The 21,282-nt window shown below is 41.0% G+C and overlaps 1 long non-coding RNA gene across 1 annotated transcript in view; it reads right to left on the reverse strand.

Annotated features, from left to right (window-relative positions):
• LOC128627388 (uncharacterized) overlaps positions 1-21,033 on the reverse strand; it is a 79,891-nt gene extending 58,858 nt beyond the window's left edge. The window contains exons 1-3 of the long non-coding RNA XR_008391569.1: positions 20,718-21,033; positions 20,240-20,342; positions 14,563-14,664 (exon numbers count right to left, since the gene is read on the reverse strand). This is a non-coding gene — a long non-coding RNA (uncharacterized LOC128627388). The remainder of the gene's footprint in view (positions 1-14,562; positions 14,665-20,239; positions 20,343-20,717) is intronic.
• Positions 21,034-21,282: the final 249 nt, after the last annotated feature.

The raw sequence follows: 21,282 nt of genomic DNA on the forward strand, positions 1-21,282 counted from the left end.
CCTCTGTCTGGGTTGTCCCCTTTCCTACCCTGGTCTCATGAAGAGTTAGTGTGAGTAACTCACACGCACTCCTCCATGGAGTCTCTCCTTATGATATCCTCTTCTTCTGGTTTGGTGCCCAGGTTATGGCAGAAGTAACCTGTCCTTGAGATGTCAATAAAATGGACTTAAGGCTGTCCTGTGGGAACTACATTGTCCTCCCCTCCATTTGCAATTCCTGGGAAATTACAAACTCGTGAGCACCTCTGGTTCTAAGCTCCCACTCTCTTTAAAGTTTTAAACTCTGTACCTTACCTTCTATGACTCTTTATTCTTTCAGCAGATGTGGGTCTCATTTTTATAATTTCCACACAAACCACTCAGAGGAGGAGGCATTTGTATGCCAAATTTACTAGAGAGTTAAGACAATGAAGGGAGGTTTATATTTCCACAATATACATGCCACAATAGTAAATCTTATACAGTCCTACTCTTAAAAGTTCTTGGGTCACCCTGGCTGTTAGAATAGCTCATGGGTTAACTTTACTCCAAAGAAAAAGCCTCTGGCACTTGGCTTGCCCTCTCTTTCTCTTTCTTTCCCCCTCTCTTCTTTACTCTCCTTTCCTCACCCCCAAATTCCTCTAGCTAGTTCTTTGACACCTTCAAAACTTCAGCTTTAGAGTCTGACCTTCACCTTGGAATAGTTTATCATATATTCCTTTCTGAATATATTTTCCCCTTTAAGATATATTTGCCAACTTAAAACATATTCTTTTTTCCTGTTACACTGACTAAAGTTATTTATAATTATATCTTACAGCTCCTACTGGGTTATATGCTCTTTCATGGCAGTGTTTGTTTTTGACTTATATTTCTAAAAATTTTCCTGGAATTTATATTCAGTGCTTTGCATGTAGTAGATCCTCAGTGTTGAATGAATGAGTAAACGAGTGAAAGCTGGTATCTTCTATGTAACCCCAGAAAAGGCATAGTGGAAGGAATAAAAGCAACTTGTTTACATGATAGGGTATTAATATGTTTTGACCACTACCAGAAGGGACCAATATGGATACAAAGTGCCCTCCAGAGCCTATCTTGACCCTGATGAGCAAGTGAAAGCTGGGACCAGAGTCTATGCAGGCTTTGTTCAGTGGTTGGTCCCTGGGAAAGAGTGTGAGTGACTGACTCCTTCCAGAGAGGCTGCTCACCTGCAGTTGAATGGTTACAATTGATGACTATTACCATTGAGAACTAGAACTACTCCTATGACCCACAAGACTTGTCCTCTCCACTGGTAACCCTTCAGATCACATTTCCTCAGTGAAATCAGAGTTTTCACAAGGAGTACAAGTTCAGGACAGAATCACAAAAACCCTTATACCTACTGATTGGAAACATGAAACATGTATTTGATTATAAAAACTCTACCACTCATCTTTTAAAAATTGGAGAAAGAGAAAGAAGACTATGACTTGAGCATCATGAAAGAGGCTGTGCAACAAAGAATATGTTCTTGAAATTATCTTTGAACACTGCAGTTCCTTAGACCCTGAATGTGAACATGCCACTGTTTGTAGAGCTTTATAGTTTGCTAATGAGTTCATTCAAGAGACGAATGATCTTAATATATCTTCACAAGAAGCCTATAAATGAAGAATCATCACTATTCCCATTCTACAGGCCAGAGAATTAGGCTACACAGAGGCTGATTTTCCCAATGTCAAATACATAGGAAGTGGCAGAGTGGAAATCAAAAGCCCATCTTCCTGCTGTAAATGCTACTTGCTTTCCATCACACCATGCTGCCTTTCCTATACATTAGCTGTCAAGCCCACATGCTGCACATCAGAGATCTGGGACCTAAAAATCTACAAGGAGCACGTATAAATATCATTGGCCAAAGGGGTAATGCAATGGGCTTAGTTACTGATAATGTGGTTACATTCTCAAGACTAGCTGTTGAAGTCAATAAATCATTTTGCTCTCCTGTATCTCAGTTTTGACCAGTTACTTGCAATGACAAGACCTAAAGCGTTTAACACATGATCCAAGAGAACACAGGGTTTCAGACAGCTGGAAGAGAAAAGTGTATGCATTCTCTTCTCCTCCAGGAACTTCTTCCCTGGCTCACCTTGCTGGGAGGGATAGTAGAGCATAATGGTTAAAATGCTGCGTCTTGAAGTCTGGTTGCTGTAGGTATGTGTTGTGGCTCTTCCATTGACTTAGGGGAAGTTACTTAGCCTCTCTCAGCTTTAGTTTTCTTTTCCTTATCTGCAAAATGGGAATGTGTCAGTTAAGATTCTTTGGTTGCAAGCAACAGAAACGGACTCACTTATGCTGAGAAGAGTAATTTATCGAAATGATCTTAGTTTTCTCTCACAGAATCAAAGGGAAAATTGAACAATCAGACCTTGAAAAGAATAGAAACCTGGCAACTTCATAGATCTGAAGTGCAGAAGAAGTACTTATCAGCACTGTGACATCAAAATGATACCACCTTAACTGTTTCCCACCCAGCCATTGCTCAGGGCAAGCTTGATGGGCCTACTTAGAGACACGTGGATGCACCTGGACAAGGAGGAGGAGCGAGAACCCTGACTGATAGTCCACCAGAACCACATGGAAGAGGGAGGAGTAGGTACTCACATAAAAATGAGTGCTATTTTGAAAAAAAAAAAAGAGAAGAAAAGAAAGGAAAAACAGAGATTTACTATAGAAAAAAATAGTATTTCATTGGATTTTTTTTTAGAATTAAAACATGTAATAAATTGAAAGTACTGAGCATGATGTCTGATATGCAGTAAGTGCTTGGTAAATAACTATCGTTAGACTGGAACAGAAGTGAATTGAAGTGGAATATAAATAACCAAAGAGAAAAATAAATCAAAAGAGGAAAGGATTCAACAGTTGGCTTCACAGGGCAAAATAGGAACTGCCATCTCCCCCGATACCATGACCACCCCTAAAATACCATGAAATTGCTCATGAATGCCTTTACTTATTTGAACATTCTATTCTGTATAAAGAATGCTAAGTGAAGAGGCACCAGTAAATGGACACAACCAGATGATACTTCACTGACTACACTGAATAGCAGATACATAGACAAATCTACATAGAAAGCAAATGGCAATAAATGTGAAGTATAAATGATTCATTTTCAGAAAATACAGTCTTAACAATCTAAGAAATAGAATGAATATTTTATAATTATTATGATGGAATCATTTTAAAATTACAGTGAAATGGTTTTCACTTATTCCTCTGCAACATGAATGAAATGTATTGGCAATTAACAATTGCCACACTAACTGCAATGAACATTAATATTTATGTGTTACCTACCCAGTTCCTGACTGGTCCAGCTTTGGTCCCTAGATCCTCATTCCTCTGTTCTTACAGACATAAATGGGTGTTGCAAGTGAGTACCTGAAGGCACATTCTCAACTGCTGCAGTTTATCATCCTTACAGTTTATATCCTGAAAGCTTCATAACCGTGGCAAATCAGCCTTCACTCTGGGAATGGCCTTACACAGGTTGGAAGCCATAAACCTCTAGACGGTGCCAAATGTATCTGAACAATCACTCATGTTAATGATGAAAACGTGGCTCTATTATTTCTAAAATTACAAAGTATTGAAGTTATAATTTTGAACAAAACAGTGATATCTACCTACCTACCTACTTACCTACCTTCCTTCCTATCTGCCTATCAGATCAAAGGGGCCCAGCTGCAGAAATTTACACAGGGAAGTCCTCGTGTGATACCGGAGAATGTGGATCTCAAATCTTCATCTAAACCTGGCCATCTCTCTAGAATCTGGGAACAAAAGAGACTTAATGCATCCGTACTGCGGACCTTCTCTCTCAAAATGCCGGACCCTGCTACTATCGGAACTTGCCTTTTGGGTATCAGGTAATGCCTACAACATTTAAAATAATCCCAGACTTCAGAAGTGGTTTTTTTTTTGCATCTTTCTTCCCTCATGTTTTAGAAAAATGAAGTGAAAAAATGTTCAACTCTCTAGTTTTGTTTTTATTTTAAAAAATTCTTGAGTGCTTATGATGAATGAATTTTTTAAGATAAATGTTGTTCACCTGAAATGCTTTTCATAGGTGACATGATGTGATACCCTCTACATTAGCTAGTTGTGTCGTATTTGGGGGGAGGCAGGACCCAAATAAGTGGGTTTAAGGGAGCCAAAAACAAAAGAAAAATATGTTGATGTGTGATTTAAGTTGAAATGTATCTCTTTGGCACTTACATTTTAAAGTGGTGAGGATATGTAAGAGCTCATTTTTGTCTGCTGCTTTTTAACGAATTTGTACTTGAATCTTATCTGTGCTGGGGTCTACAGGGTGCTTGCTGCACAGGACACTCACGTGTGCACGGACGGCCTCCCTAGGGAGAATAGGCTTCCCACAGTGCCGAGCCCACCCCACCGCTCCAATGCATCTCTTCAAAATTCTGGTCAGCCTCTTCCAATCAGATACCAAAAAGTAATGAGGCATCATGGGCAAAGTGGTAGCAAATTAGTGGTTTATAGATCAATACATGCTCACCATTACCTAAAGATAGCAACACATGGGATAAACAAATAGTAAATCAAAGTCTTTAACCTTTTAACTACTTAAGATTTTGCATATATAGTTAATCTTTTCTTGTGAACCAATTTTTTATCTATGGGGAATAAATGTCTTAAAAACTCTCAGAATAAATAAGTATATAAAGTTTCTTCTATCTTTCTCTTTATTTTAAAAAAGAAAGTATTGAAGGGCTCAATATTCCCTCTGAAGAGTCATGTAATTTTCTATTTATTCATTGGGTCCTGCTCCCCAATATTTTCAGTGACAATGCCACGTATCATGTGGCCGATTCATAGGGAGAAAGTATGTCCCCTTTATCACCCACAATTTTTACATTTGATTACATCTTTAGCAAAAGGCAGCTCTGAATATATGCGCTATTTCACTACTGTTATGTAGTGATTGGTTATGCTAAAATAAAGTTTATACTGGAATAACATGAAACAGAAGTGGGGAGGGAGAGGAGAATTTGGGATACCCCGCCGTTGTTTCCCAAACCTGAGTCATGCTTAGATGGGCACAAAGTAAGTTTGAGGCGATCATCAAAATGAAAACGAGATTTAAAATTTCTTCTAAAATTTTGAGACCCTATAAACTTCAGTTTGGTCAATAATGATTGAAACTATTCCAAGAGGATAGACTGATTCTTGTCATTACCTTTATTTTTTTCCCCCTAGAAGTGTCAGAGTAAACATGGGAAATCAATCCAACTTAAAGTATGCTTATTGTCTTGTTTCAATACACATGATACAGTATTGTCTCTGTATTTAAGGGCTAATACAAGGTTTCCTTGGAAAACGACCCCACTTTGAAGATCTGATTAAATAGCTGACTCTGCAGTCAGTGTCTGGGTTTGAGTTGTGGCTCCACCACTCACTGGCTCTATGCTGCGGTCAGTTTCTCAGGTGCCTTCTCTGTTAGCTGGGTAGGTCGCACCTGCCCCGCAGGGCGACTGGGAGGGTTAAATGAGACGGTCAGGTCAAGCTCCAAAAGGAATGTTTGTCGGGGAGTAAGCACTCAGTGATGCGGACTATTACCAGCTATGACTTCTTGTCTTCTGAGGAAATGTTGAATTCTGCACACAGAAAACATTTTTTTCATCGAGGAAAAAGAGTTGGCAAGTGCTCATCACCTGGAGGTTTCCCCATGGTGATCCTGTCGCGTGCTGGGAGCCACTCTGTATTCCCAGCCCTGAGACTGTCTTCCAGCTCCCCCCGCATCTAATCAGGACAGCCCTCCAGAGGTGAAAACTGTGTCAGATTTCTTTGCAGACAGTTTCCCAAAACAAGAAAATACGGCAATGGTTTTTGAAATACGTGGCAAGTCTCGCTTCTCACTCTGGGCAGGGTTTCCACTTAACTGTAAACTGAAATTTTCTCTCTCAATAGCACGCTTTGCAGCTGCCATTTTCTGGCTCCCTGTGGGTCCACATCCCATCCAGACGTGAAACCACTGGGCCAATTTCTGGCCTGGGAGGGCTGTTCTAGTGCGTGAGGGTACTGTTCTTTTAAGGGCGGCTGCCACTTGAGTGCAAGTTCATTGTTTGAAACCCCAGCTGCACTTCATTAGGTTAATGACTGCAGACCAAGAGGAAGGCTGCCTGCCAAAGGTGACTCAGTGGAGAGTGAGATGCTGTTCCAAGAGAATGCAGCCTCACAAAGGGCTGCTTAACCTGAACCCTGCCTTTCAAAGGCCCAGGAGGGGAATTTTAGTTTCAAGTACTATGGTTGTTTTCACAGGCCCATAAAGGGGATCTTTGTCAGGATCTAATCATTACCATAACATTTGAGTGGCCCCATAATTCCATTCCATTCCACAGATAACCAGTGGTGTCAGCTACGCACGACGCACTGAGCTGGGTCTTGAGCGAATTCAGAGAAATAGGACGTGGTTCGAGCCCTCTAGTAGCTTACAATTTAGTAAGAAGAGAAGTCGAATCACTGATTATTCAAAAATTCTTTGGCTTTCCCTTCTGTGCCTGGGCGTGGGCTAGACTAGCGAAAGCAGGTGGGTTGAGTCTCTCTGCTCTCAAAGAATGAAAGTAAAACATGGTAGTGATTTCTTTCATCATTTTAAACTTTTTATTTCGAAATAACTTTAAAACTCTCTTTTCCTCCTTTCTCTTTCTTACCTGAATCAATTGAAAGTGGAAAATTCCCAAATATTTCCTGGATTTTTGTATTTCCTAAATTTCTGTAGTTCCTAAAAGACAAAACATTCTCTTACCTCATCACAGACCACCCAACAAATCAGGACATTTATATTGATGTAATATTACTAGTTAATCTTAGAATCTTATTTAAATTTCACCAATTGTACCAATAATGGTCTTTATAGCAAAAAAAATCTCTCTGTGGTCAGTCTGTCACCCAACCCAGGAGAGCGGATCGCATTTGCTGTCACACCTTCATACACATCGCTCTAGTCTGATAGTCCAGGAACTCTCCCTCAGGTTTTTCTTGTCTCTTGTGACTGACACTTTTAAAGTGTGCTGGACTGTTATTTTATACAATGCCCCTTAATGTAAATTTGTCTGATCTTCGTGATTGGATTCAAGTTATACACTTTTGGCAGAAATGTCACCAAAGTGACACTGGATTCTTCTCAGTACATCATGGTAGGGAGGACATGATATCAATTGTCCTATCACTGGTCACGTTAACTCTGACCACTTGGGTAAGGTGGTGTTTGCTGGATTTGTCCACTGAAAAGTTACTTTTCCTCTGTAATTAATGAGTGTCGGTTGGGGTACTGCCTTGGAATCATGTTAAATTTTATTCCTCAACAAACTCGTAGCTTATCATCCTTGGATGATTCTTGCCTGAATGAAACATTACTATAATAGCTGTCAAATATTGATTTTCCTAATTTTATCATGGCTTCTACATTTATGAGTTGGCTTTCTACTGAGAGGAAGTGATTCATTCATTCATTCCTATCAGTGAGATCCATGGATTTCCATTTTACATAGTTGGTCAAAATCTACATCAATATTATTACATCAATATTACATCAATACTATTACATCAATATTTATTTTGCTGCACAAATTTTCCCGTATCTGGCTAGTGGGAACACCTTCCAGCTGGTTCCTATGTGACTTTTGACAGGTCCCCTTAAGTTTTTGAGATTTTCTTGTTTTCTGAAACCAAAAGATGTTCCAATCTCATCTTGTACTTTGCCTGCTTCAGTCAGTTCTGCACAGAGCCCTGATTCCTGTGGGTGGAGAATGGGATTTAGGAACCTGGGAACTGGGTATGCTCCTTGAATCTTAGCCCCTCAGTGGGCAGAGCTACGAAATGTGTTCTACTTGTGCATGTGTACATATAGATAACTGTATTTGTTGCTATTTCTAGGTAATGCTAAAAGCTATGAGTTCAGAGACTCAAGTGTCATGTACAAAAGAAATGAGGCTGAGAAGTAATGCAGCAGAACTAGCCTCCTCCTCCTCCTCCTGAATTAGGAGGCATGTGTGAGTGTGTGTGCGTGCACACTAGTGTTAGTCAAGGGATGGCACGACAGAGTGACCACTTATCTATCTAACATCATAGAACGACAGACACTTAACTTACTGCTTCCCCTCCCCTTCCCCTTTCCAGCAATATCCCCAGTGGCCCGGCTCACTGGAGAAATCATAGGTAGTTGCCCCAAGCAAAAAAAATATTATCTGATAAAAACAAGATTTTCAAAAATTTCTTAGAGAGGTTAAAATTGTACAAATAAACATATTGTTTGACGTAAACATGAATGTATATCATGTATGCTGGGGACTGACTCATTTTAACCAGATGTCCAGTGGGATTTTCCTTTTGTTCACTCTAAGGATGGAGGACTGCTCCTCTGTGGGACTTGCCGCCTCTTACAGAGAATGAGTAACACCATCCACAAAGAGAGATGTGTGGGGATTTCGGTCTTTGTATAGCAACAGGGGAAGAAGGGCTACTTCCTTCCTTACCCAGAGCCAAAAGCAGAAGGGGCCCAGTAGCATCTAAAAGAAGCAGAACAAAGGAGGCTGAGAATCTGTCCCTCCCCCGACTCCATACAATTCCATCCTGACTTAGAAAGGGAAAGGTCATGATTTTAAACCAAATTTGGGGTTGAAGTTCTATAAGAACAGGATGGGAAGAATACTGTTTTGTTATTAATAACTAAAAATGGCTAAAAATGCATGCAATTCAGCCAAGTAGTCAATAAGGAAACTACTACGCAAGAATAAAAGGGGTTGATGGACACAGTATAGTTGGTGTCAATTCTTATAAAATAAAATTATTTAATTTTTACATGCCAAAGAGGTGAGATTTCTCAATAAACTGTTCACACAGACATCTGTTGAAAATGATACTTCAGAATGCTGCTCTGGCTTGCACAATTCTGCAAAAGAGTTTCCAGAATGCATCTAATACAGATATCTGCTACGAGATGCGAAAACACGTTACTAACCAAGTGCCTCAGAAATGGAGAGGAGGGAGAGATGACTTCCACATGGAGACTCCCGTGGGCTCTCCTGACAATAGGGAAGTTGCCAGATTGAGCCCAGATGAACTGACAGCTTCCTCTTACTTTGATCGTTGTAGAAGGGAAATTCCTCAGCTTCCTCCCCCAAGTTCAACCCCGTTTTGAAATTACCCCTAAAAGACACTTCCTGCATTGAAGACTAAGACCTTACATTTACTGGCCTTAGTCTGCTAGTTCGAATGGAAGAGGGCAGAGGCTGACTCCCTTTGGCTCTGTTGTTATCATGCTGCCTGTGAACATTCACTGGATTCACCTGGGATAATATAAAGAATTAGAGCTACGTACGGGGTGCCTATTTTCATGTGCATACCTTTAACACACTTAAAAAGTTTTTGAAAGGAGATTAAGACTTAGAATTGGACAGATTTGAAATAGAATTCTAACTCTGCCATTGCCTGGGAAAAAAAACAGTTAATTTCTTTGAACCTTGGTGTCTTCACCCATGAACAAAGGCTGATAAAAGTCACGTAATAAAATCACTAGATGCTTATGTCAGATAATATCAAAGTGCTAGCAGTGCCTGCCACCCTTAGCACCTCAATAAATGGGTGGTCTTTCTAGTCCTCATAGTCAGCACCAGGCCCAATGGTGGGGACAAGAGAAGGTGTTCCATAATTATTTTCCAGCATGACTTCTAGCACTGTCTCAGGGCTGCCAGGCACAATAACCCATTCCAACTTGCTCAAGAGGAAAGGGGATTTATTGTAAGGACATGGGGAGATCTCACGGACCGGCCCTCCCACACCCAATGCTGGTATGTGACTGCCTTGAGATGATGCTTACTCCTGCTTGGTTCTATGTGACCGTGCCTTTCAGCTCCACAAAGTTAGCACATTCAGTGTTTCATTTCTCCCATTTTAGTTTTCTTAGCGAAGGACTCTTTTTGTTCAGATTTAGTCAGGATCCCTTGGCTGGCCCTATATTTTCTGGCCCAACCAGCTGTGGTCAGAGCTGCAAATACGGCCACCTGGGCCCACCTCCTCGGCTAGGCTGTGAGTGAGCGGACACTGCCTTAGCCCAGGGAGTGGCTCACCAGGGTAGAACACTCATCTCTGCTGAGCTCATGGTGATTGAGTGAGTTTCATTATTGGCTCTATAACCAAGGAGACATCTGACGGGATGAGTCTGCAGAGCGCATACTGACTACAAACACACACTATGTATACATTAAATAATCAACTAATTTTTTTTTTTACTTAAAAAACACTTTTGTATCATTTATTCCTTGCCAGGTACTGTCTCAAAAGTTCTACAAATATTAACTCATTCAATCTTACCACTGGCTGAAGAAAGGTCCAATGAACGACACTGGCATTTTATACATTTTATAAAAGGCCCAGAGAAGCACAGTGATTTGCCAGAGGATACACACAGCTAGCTGGCAGCTGAGCCAGGATTTGAACTCAGGCAGTCTGATGTGCAGAGTCCATGCTCCAGGCCACCATGTGGTGCCGCAGCTCTTACTAAGACAGCCAAGTGCCACTGTGCAAGGCTGCTTGCCTCTCAGATCACAGAGGCAGGGTATTTATTTAGGATCTAACGATGTGAGATTATTTCAACACGTGACCATCCCCTTTGGCACCTTCAGATACAACCCACTGTAGGCTGGTGCTCACCCACCACTTTTCTTTCGTCCTCGTCCGGGTCACGGTGGTTTGCAGGGGCTCTGCTGTGTACTGAACACCACCTCGAAAGGGTTACATGAGCTAATGGTTTGGTTTCACATTCATGTTTTTAAAACCTTTTCACCTCAGTAACATTTTCCATCTTCTACAACACTTTAAATTCCATTTCTATTACTTGAACATCAGGCACAATTATGCCATTTTGAGTTTCTTCTTTGCAATTAATGCAATCATATGACACATCACTAATGCCAACCAGGAATCTTTTCACAAAATAGTATAAATTATCATATTTCTATATACATTTGCAAATGTCTTATCAACATTCCAATCCTGTATACATTTTTATTTCAAAAAAACACTCCCTGTGTTGGATTTCTGGAACTGTTAGCTATCAGTCACACTAGCTCAGTTTATATGTCTGCCTGTCTCACAGAGTGAAGCTCTGATTGAAATTGGCAACTTAAATCAGGTTACATACGATTTCTTATCCAATCAAAGAAGCTCATTGAGCGGCCAAAGTTGTTCGTAGGACTGTAAGACCACTTTCTCTTATAGATGTACAGATATAGACCATCTGCATATGTAGGTATATAGGTGAGTAGTATTTGTAAGGCCACTTTCTCATATAGGCAATACTGCATATCCATATATAGATATGTACAATGAACAATTTTTATGTATAAATTCTGATACTTAGTGATGAGAATCTTGGGTTTTATTTACATAAAAATGGGTATATAATCATAAATTTGTTCCAGAGAATCAGTGTCGCTTTAACTTTGGTAGTCACAATCCCTGTACTCCAAATCCTGTGTGTAAATAAGGATAAGAACACCTCCCTATGTACAAGGTGACAGCAACGTATGGGCTCCCTCCTTCACCTTCAGCTCTGTCTCATATCCTCTCTTGATTTGGGTGGCCCCTCTTCCCTCTAAAGCGATACTCCTCAACGCTGGTCTTACACCTAGCTGGGTGACCCAGCAAACACTTATGGGTGGGGTAACCTGCTAAAAACCTGATTTGTAATTTACTACTTGACATTTTACAAGAAGAAACTACTAGAAAGTAGCTTCTGCTCAACTTTTGGTGTATAACTTATGAGGAGGAATGGAAGTATTTCCCACTGTCTGCCCTTCCCCTTCTCCAACTAAAAAACGTAAACAGGACTTTCTGTTTCTAACATCAAAGCCAGCTTGTGAGCTGGCTCCTATTCTATTAGTGTAGAAAGGAATAGCAGAACTTGGATTTACTCCAGAAAATAAGAAGGGGGAAAGGAGGAGGAGGAGGAAGGTAAAGAGAAAGGCTCTGGGTCTGCCGGCTTCCTAAGTCACATTGGATCATTTCTAGGCTTGGACATGGTCTAGGATGTGCTGGTGCTCACGGACCAGGAAAGGATTTCTGAGAGGGCATTGAGCAAGTCTCCTGGAGCACTGGTCGGACCAGTGGACCCAGCCCAGCACAGGAGCTCCAGGAATACTGTCCCAGTGTGTGGGTAGGATTCTTGCTGTCCCTATACTGCAGCATCTTTATGTATTCCCCTTTCAGTTACTGGAGTGTAGGTGTCTACATTTCATGATGCACCAGGATAATTTTCTAGTTGCACAATAGCATGTACCCCCAGCTTTGTGAATGTGTCACCTGTGCTGTTGGATAGGATCCCCAACTCAGAAGGGTCCCATGCTAGTTCAATGCTCTGCTGCTGCCACCTTGGAATTCTTAAGAGTTTTATCTTTGAACTTGTGTTTTGAACATGAAGTCTAATGGGACAATGGGTCATGCGTGTGAGCAGAGGAGACGACACTATATGCATGTCTATTATCCTTGATGCCCCATTCACACATACCATTCACAAAGTTCCATGAGCACAGAATTCCCATGAACCCACGATGCTAAGGAGTTCTGGGAGACTCAAACATAGTACCAGGTAAGAGTGTTATATCTATGACTGAGTAAACGGGGGTGCTGACATCAGAACTTGCTTCCAACACAGAAGGAAGGAAATGGTGTTCTAAGAAACACTATCATATTCTTTCTTATCCATGTTACTTCCCTGTGTTAGCCAATCACCTATGCTGAAAAAGATGACATGGAAGGACAGAGAAAGAGCAAAATACAATTCCTTTCCTTGAAGTCTTTCCTTACTCATCAATAAGTGGAAGATAGACAGTTTTGATATGTGTGTGTGTCAAGAAGGAAGCACAATAAAAAGAACCATGGTAGTTTTACCCAGCATTTCCATTGTTCTTGTAAGAACAAAGTATATACGCATGAATGAGCTAGGAAATACAAACTGTATCATTTCATTGATTCTACTGACAGGTTATATTTGAATTTAAAAGTGGGATTGCATGATATAAAAATGTACAGTAAAAATAAAAAAAACACAAGTCAAGAGAAAGAGACCATAAAGAAAAGAAAAAGCTTTATATTTTTAGTATCTTGACTCACACTTTCATTTTGAACTAGATTCCACGAATCATGAGTAAGTAGCATGCATTATCATTTTGCACAGGGACCTGCAAATTATGTACCCATCTCTTCCCCAGTTCCCCTCAATCGTGTTGGAAGGCCCATGAGTACCGGTGCTGGGGGACGGGCTGGCATGCCAGGGCACTGTGAGCTGGGGTCAGAAGAAAATAAACACAGACCCCAGTCAAAAGGGCAAGCCTGTCTGACCAAGAAAGAATTGAACAAGACGGGGATCTTGACAGAATGAATGGGTTAGAGACTTGGAGATCTTCACCCAATGTCAAAAATGAGCAGGGTGAGGGATTCAAAGACGTGTGAATGACAGTCAGAGAAAGACAAGTACAGTATAATTTCACTTATACGTGGAGCCTAATGAAAAAATAAACTAACACAGTAGAGACAGCCTCACAGATACAGAGAACAGACTGACAGCTGCCAGAGGAGATGGAGTTGGGGTCTGGGTGAGAAGGGTGAAGAAATTAAGCAAAGAAAAAAAAGACTCACGGATACAGACAGCAGGATGGTGATTGCCAGAGGGTAGAAGACGGTAAAGGGAAATAAGTGGTGATGGCAGAGACTTGACCTGGGGTGGTTAGCACACAATGCAACGTAGACATGATATTGTGGAACTGTGCACTTGAACCCTGTATAATTTTAGGGGTGAAAAACCTCTGACAGCGAAGCTGCTGTGCCTCCCTGGGTCAGAGCTGAATGGAAGGAAGTCAGCGCCACACCTGTGCTGGTGTGAAGGCTTGCTCAGGCCCAGGAGAATCAGCACATTTGAGAGCTGAGGTGGACTGTCCGCCCCCCACCCCCACCCCTCAGGACTATCTAGCTCAGCTCTTTGACGTTATATACAGCAAACCAAGACTTAGGTTTAATGTGAGAGGAAACCTGATCTCTACCTATTCCTAGCTTTCTTTCTAAGTAGTTGTGGAACCTTGGGCAAGCCCCCTACTTTTCCAAGCTTCTGTTTTCTTAACTTAATTGAGGGGATTAAATGACCAGTTCTCTAAGGAGACGGGTTCATTTCTAAAAGCCTAATATTTAAATGTGTCGCACTGAATATAAATGTTTATATTCATTTAAGTCTTACTCTAAATGGCACATTGTGCCACTGAAGTTAGACATAAACATCCACACCGCTGCTTTAATAAGGGCTTCTTTAAGATGAAAGGCATGACTGGTAGGACTGTGTGCTGAAAGTTCTGAAGCTGTGCTCTCTCCGGCCACAACCCGACTCGAACTGATGACATTTTGTCTATAATTTGTGAGGTTCTACAGGGACAAACAATGCAAAACTGTGAACCTGGTCTTCCAACTTAAATATATAAGCAATATTTTATACAATAAGTATTTATACTTACTATGATGCTTTCTTACCTCTTGGGAGACTAGAGACCATTAATTATAATTTCCACAGGAAGTGAGGTAATTATAGTGATTTTGGTCAAATATCAGCTGTATTAGGGATTCTGTTGGTGCCTATGGGAAACAAAATAATGAAATTTTTAGACCATTTTTCTGATGTGCTCTGGTGAGGGCGGAAAAACAGGTCTAGATTGAAAAATAATTTGTATAATCAGCTAATTAGTAATTATCCCATTTATAGTCAAAACGAGAAGGAAACAGCCTGGAGGTAGGAAGGATACCTCTGACTCAGAAGTTGAATTGGTCCTCCCACCCCCCACCCTGCCTGAGGCACTGGTCTTTGTTCCAGGACTGCAAAGAAAGCTTCAGACAAGCAGTATGTGCTTCCCCCAGCCTCACGCCTGAGCCGTGTTTGTCATAGTTCTTGGATTTGGCTTTGCCCTGGGGTCATAACTTGCTGAATGGAGATGCGCCCCATTTGTCTGGAAGCCACCCTGTCTCTTTCTTGTATATGCATAGCCCTGCCTTGACCCAGCTGTGGTTTCCATTGTGGTTGAGCAGATGTTACCCAGAGCTGACAGAATGACCAGTTTCAGAGTCCTTGCAAACTCTACTCACAGAAACGTATAAATATGAAGCTCTCCGCTTTTATTATCCTTTTCTAATGATTCTGCTCATTGGAAAAATAGACTGGCAGAATTTCAGTTTGTCCTACTTAAGCTTTTTCACATTCCCAAACATTTCTTTCTTTTAAAAAACAAAACAAAACAGGAGCTGGACCATCCACCAGAATTAGCATATTGAGCTTCACAATTAGAAGGGGACGCCAGAAAGAGAAAGACCGTGGTGCCCCTGACAAGGCCCTCGGGCAGGCTCCAGGGTCTGCAGGGCTTGATGGAGAGTCAGAGCTTTCTCCTGTCTATTTCCTGACCAAGACTCACTGTCAGCCCCCTGCAGCCTTTATTCTTGGTCTTGTCCACAAACTCTCTTTCACTCACCCCTGTTTCATATTGACATCTCTTCCTAACTCCATTTTTCAGTTATAAACTAAATTTTAGCCCCAGCCCTCATCACCAGTCTCCAAGCCTGGCCCATTACTAGTCTGGAATTCACTCACTACCTGCCTGCCTTATGGTATTCTAGTTGCTAGAACAGGAGAGAGTCCCCATTTTTCTCTCTGTTGATAACTTTTCCTTCTCAAATCTTGACTGGTGGTGTAGTGGTAGTAGGCAATATTGGAAGGAAAATACTGGGTGTTGGTTTCCTGGGCTGACTCTCCCTGGAGTGAACTTCTCAGATGAGACTTAGGAGCTGGAGGAATTGTCTTTTTTAACCCCATGAAGATTTCATAAATCTGCTATACTTCAGTTTTATTTATTGATCCTAATGAGTTTTAAATTGGCTTTTTCTATATGGGCATTAGCAAATGTCCTTGTCTGGAAAATGGAAATAATAGTAGCACTGACCTCAGAGGACTATTGTGAGTTTTAAATAAATTAATATGTAAAAAAGTGCTTAGTTCCATGCCCTGCATATAGTAATTACTTCATAAATATCAACTATCATCAACATTTTTATTACATACAGGGTGAACAGGAAAATGGAATAGAATTTCTGAAAAAGGTTTTTCAAGATAATGAGAAGTTTTGGGGAGATTAAGAAGAGGAAAATGACAAAGTAAAATGGAAGAAATAGATGTATTTCTATTTGCTTTTGAAAATTCACAAATAATTTCAAAGACTAAAATGATTTTAAGTAGTTTTCCTTCCTGGCCAAGCGTAGAGCGCTGTCTCATTCACTGAGCATCTCACTCTATGGAGATTATAATTACTATCAAGTTGGTATTAAATCAATCAAATGAGCCTGTCCTGAAAGCCGTACATTGCTTTTCAATGTCCTCATGGTCTAAATAAAAATAAAGAGCTTGCTAATTTATGGTAATCTAATATGTGCACAATGCTTCAGATATTCTACAAAACCCGTGCAGTCAAAACCCTAAAATTTCAAGCATTCTCAGACACAAGTTGCATCAGCCAGCTTGGGGCAGTGGCTCAAAAAGTGGAGGAGGGAGGGTAAGAGAAAGAAGAGAATGCTTTATAATAAAGGGCTATTATTTCCTTTGTCATATTTTGGTTTCTTTAAAATTGTCCAGTTGCATTTAAGTCCCTAAGAGCCACAAAAATTATGTCGAACAATAGCGGGGACTTGTGAAAAGATTCCTTGGATAGCATTTGAAAAACACGAGCAGCCCTTGAACCTTTTAGAGTCCAGTACATCTGACAGGCTTTGTGAGCCGCAGCCACCTGCAAGAGTTCTAAAATAGATGCTTTCATAAAACAGAAAATTCTCAGAATTGATGTGTTAATATCATTCTCTTAATTACTTGACATCTGACCTAAGGAGCAGGGACAAGATGATTCTGGCCAAAGGGAAAGGGAGAGACGGGATGTCATTCATATATTTTTGGCCATAAAAAAGAAAAAAAAAAGGACAGCTATTGAGGGGAAAAATAGCATGATATAGTTAGGCAGATTGTCTATCCAGCTGAAGTTCACTAAAAAATGACTTAATCCACCACTTCACTCTTCCCGAGTATGCCAGCTTCAATTTGGATTTTCAATAATATGAGGAATTTACTTACCACTTGGAGGTGGTGAGAGAATGGGGTGTGTGTGTGTGTGTGTGTGTGTGTGTGTGCTGTGGGGAGGGGGGTGGTTCAAAGAAAAATGTATATTATAGTGATTTTGTATATAGAGGTTTCTTTAAAGCATAAAACAGAACATATAGAAATAAATATTGGTTAAAAAACCACATAGAAGCCCTGGGAGGAAGAAAAACTACAAATAATGGAAACTTCATCAAAAGATACAAATTACAGGTCTGAAATTCAAGTCAGATCAGTAACTTCTACCAATCAAACCAAGGCTCACATCCCATCTGCTTCTTTCCCAGCCCGAGACAAGGTTTTATTTCCTATTTGTCTTCCTCTTTTTCACACTGTCAACACTGTGAAGCCATACAGCTGCGGGTAAAGCAGCTGTGTGATATTCTGCCTCCCACATCGTCAACCAAATTGTCTGCTCAGTGTTTCTTTATTACTGGTACTGATAGGATAAGAGCGCCAGGGGCTGAGGGCTGATTTATGTCAGTGAACTCTTTTTCAGGTACGTATCTCTTTAGGACCTCTCTTTTTGCTAATCTTTCTTTTTCCCTATATTCCTTCAGCCTTTTTTCCTCTGCCCTTTTGTTTAGGTATAAAATAATCATGTTAATGATACAGTTTTGATTCCTGATTACTTCCCTAATATGTAGCCATACATAGAACTATGCACTTAAAAATTCTCCTTCTTTTTTTGGGTGACTATATAGTACCACTGCAGGGAAGAATCATACTTCATTTAACCATTTTCATACTTAACCACAAACAACTGCATGGTGAATATCTATACATAAATCTTTATCTTCATTTCTTATTCTTTTTATAAGGATCCTGGAAAAGGCATTACTGGATAAAGTTTTGGATGCACAATCCCAAATTGCCTTCCTTTCGGGTCTCTAAGAGTAGGAAAGTCCAAGGCATTTGTAGTTCATCCCACACAAGAAAGAAGTGTTTCTTCCTCTCCTCGGTGTCTTGCCGCTGCTGTGCGAGGCTGCGGAGCAATGTTCGGGGATGCTGCCTGACATAAACACCCTCTGCAGTGCCAGTTACCAGGAAGGGCATCTGGTGCCCTCATCTAGAGATTCTGAGACCGTGGCTGTGGACCGGCCTCTGGGGGGCTCAGGGTCAGCATGGTTCGGAGGCTCCCTGAGGCGTGCTTCCAGCAGAGACAAGGGACAGGTGCTCCTTGACAGCTGAGGTACATAGAGTGGGAAGAGAAACAGCAAATGGAGTAAGACGCTAGGCTCGTGCCTCTGAGGTAGAAACTTTGAATGAACTGTTGCAAATGATGTCTGTTTCAGGGATCTATTGGGCTGGACCCAAGGAGATGCTGGGAGGGAAAAGAGGTGTGGTGAGGAGAGAGGTGATGTTGAAGGTGGGCATTCAAAAAGGGCAAGGCCAACGTGGGCATAATAGGTAGGGAAGGCTTCCCCTAAGGAGGTGAGCTGAGCTTGCCGACAGCTTGCCTCAGGATTATTCTCCAGTTGTTGCATGTTCACAGTCTTTGAAATTTCTTCAATGACACTGTGAATTCTTATTTTGGGCAAAAGTTTTGTGTGTGTGCGTGCACATATACACTTTACCCCAAAATCTCATATGTATAAATTGTATGGCTCCATTAGACAAGAAATTCATGAATCCATTAGTCCTATAAAACCTTAAAGCACTACAGCTGAGTCTAAAATGATCTTCAGCCATCACTATCCAACACAGACCTTCCAGCTCCTGAAGTAACCATTGCTATCAGCTTGGTTACTTATACATATACTTCCACACCTACCTCTGCACACTTACATTCATATACATCTGTATAAAATACATAGAATAGTTGTAAGTGTGAGCACATTTTATATAAATGATACCGTACTATATGCATTGTTTTACAACTTGCTGGGCAGGGGAGGGAAACAGCATTTTGGCTCATTGTAACAGAATTTACTTTTGAGTTTTCTGGATTTCAAATAAATTTTTAGCTGCACAATTAATATGAGAGTCCAGTCTCCTTCTAAATAGGAAAAAGAAATTATAGACATAGCTAAAATCTTCTTTGCCTGTCACCTCAAACTTGTGCCCCCCTTCTCCTTTCCAGAGGCCGTTCTGTCATGGTTTTGAAGGGCGTCCTTGGCAATGACTATCGTTTATAACTTCCCTGTGTCTCCATTACGTCCTCAACATATCACTGCAGTTGCTGCAGTCATAGAATCTTGGAACCAAAATAATATTTTATAGACTATCTGGGCCAGGCTCTTATGATATAAATGCAGAAATGGATCAAATGCCTCGTCTCAGATCACACTAATTACCTTGGCCTTGGCTTTTAATACCTTCAGCTAGTGTGCTTTACCAATCTGTGTTACTTTATATAACACTTTATATAAACATATAAATAATACTTTACCAACCTACATTACCTCTAGCAACTTCTGCTTAAATGGTTTAGATGGAAAGCATCCTTAGTAGTGACTTTATTCACAAAGAGTCTATGCATTTCTCCATTTTACTAAGCTCTAGGTTTTGGGAGGAAAGAATTAAAGAAGTAATGTCAAGCCACACTTCCTGTTACTTTAAGCAACTGAGAACACCAGGAAGAGTGTGGCCCTTCAGTTTGACTCCTGCTACTGCAGGTGAGAGGTGGCCTTAGCCTCAACTCTCTGCATCCCTCAGTCGGGCAAGATTTTCATTTTGAGGACAATTGTTTGAAGACCAGCTCCCACCTTCCAGCTTTCTAACAGCATCAGAGGCAGAAAGAGCACAGCTTGACTCTTGAATTTCTGGTTTAGTTCATTTCAGGGATAAGCAGAAAGGGGGAAAAAAGAAAAAAAGAAAAGAAAAAGCTCTTTGGCTCACAAGGTAAGATTCTTTGAAATGAAAGTTGTGCAGAGTAAATATGGAGCCCCACAATGCCATCTCCAGAGTCACATTTCAGGACACAAGGCCACTTCCACTCTGTGACAGACAGTTAAGAGATTTCATGTTCCTTAATTAAAACATACCTCAAGAGTCAGTGGGAGGCACCCGTGCAGCCCCTACCTGAAGATGCCGATTTACAGAAAAACTTCCAGCCGTGGGATTCATACAAGGGACACGCTGGCAATTGTGCGTTTCCTTTCAAACCGGCCTCTGTCTGTCATACCTATGTAGTTACAAAATCAAAAGAAATAATAAAGTTCAATTGTATATTCACAGTTTGATATTTCTATTGACAGGCCTTACACAAAAACACACACATTTCAGGAAACTCAGATTCTGTGTCCCTCTATGAAAGTCTCTGAAAGGCTCTCCTGGGTTGCAAATCCCCACCCAACAATCCCTCTAAATCTGAATCTATAAAGTGGCCATCAAGGTTCAAAGGTATCAAATTGGGCCTCCTCTCCCTAGGTTCTGTTTGTGATTTTAAAATATCACTCTGAAGGCAAGAGAAAAAGGAAACCACCCAGACCAAACCACAGCTGAGCTAACCCCCCAGCTCCTCTGCAGAGAAGAACAGTTAACCCAAGCCTCACCGCACCCGGAGGGGATGAAGCTGCCGTCCACACTGAGGCCTTGGGCAGACCGGGAACAACCCTCAGATGTGCCCCGTTGTCTGTTTTAACCCAGAAAGAGTCCAGACCAACTCTGAATAGTTCTCAAGTTTTAAAAACGTCAATATATTTCACTTCTATGGAAGTAGTCTTCAGGCCTACTCAATAAGCAACACGCAGGTGCCTCTAATTTTTAGAGAAGATTTTTCTTGGAAAATAGGAGTGTGTATGGCCAGATTCAAAACCAGCAAGTCTGTTCCTGTAATAGTGTGTGGGGCTAGGCTTACGCAAAAGCAGAGCACATCTGAATGCAAAAATTAAATGGAGGAATGGGAGGGAGGGGAACAGGTGCTCTTTTATAAAGGCTAAATTCCATATTTACCAAACTGATTTGCATGAGGCATATTTTCAATGAAAATATTGCTACTCATTTTGCTGCATTTGTGCAACAGAAACATAAGGATGGAGCAGAAGAGGAGTGCGGCTCTCAAGCTGTCTTCTTGTACCTACCCTTCAGCCAACAGTTAAGCGGCACATTTGGGAGATTAACTC

Source organism: Artibeus jamaicensis, unplaced genomic scaffold (genome assembly GCF_021234435.1).
Source record: "Artibeus jamaicensis isolate MK-2021 breed Jamaican fruit bat unplaced genomic scaffold, CSHL_Jam_final contig_391, whole genome shotgun sequence".
NCBI classification, from domain to species: Eukaryota; Metazoa; Chordata; class Mammalia; order Chiroptera; family Phyllostomidae; genus Artibeus; species Artibeus jamaicensis.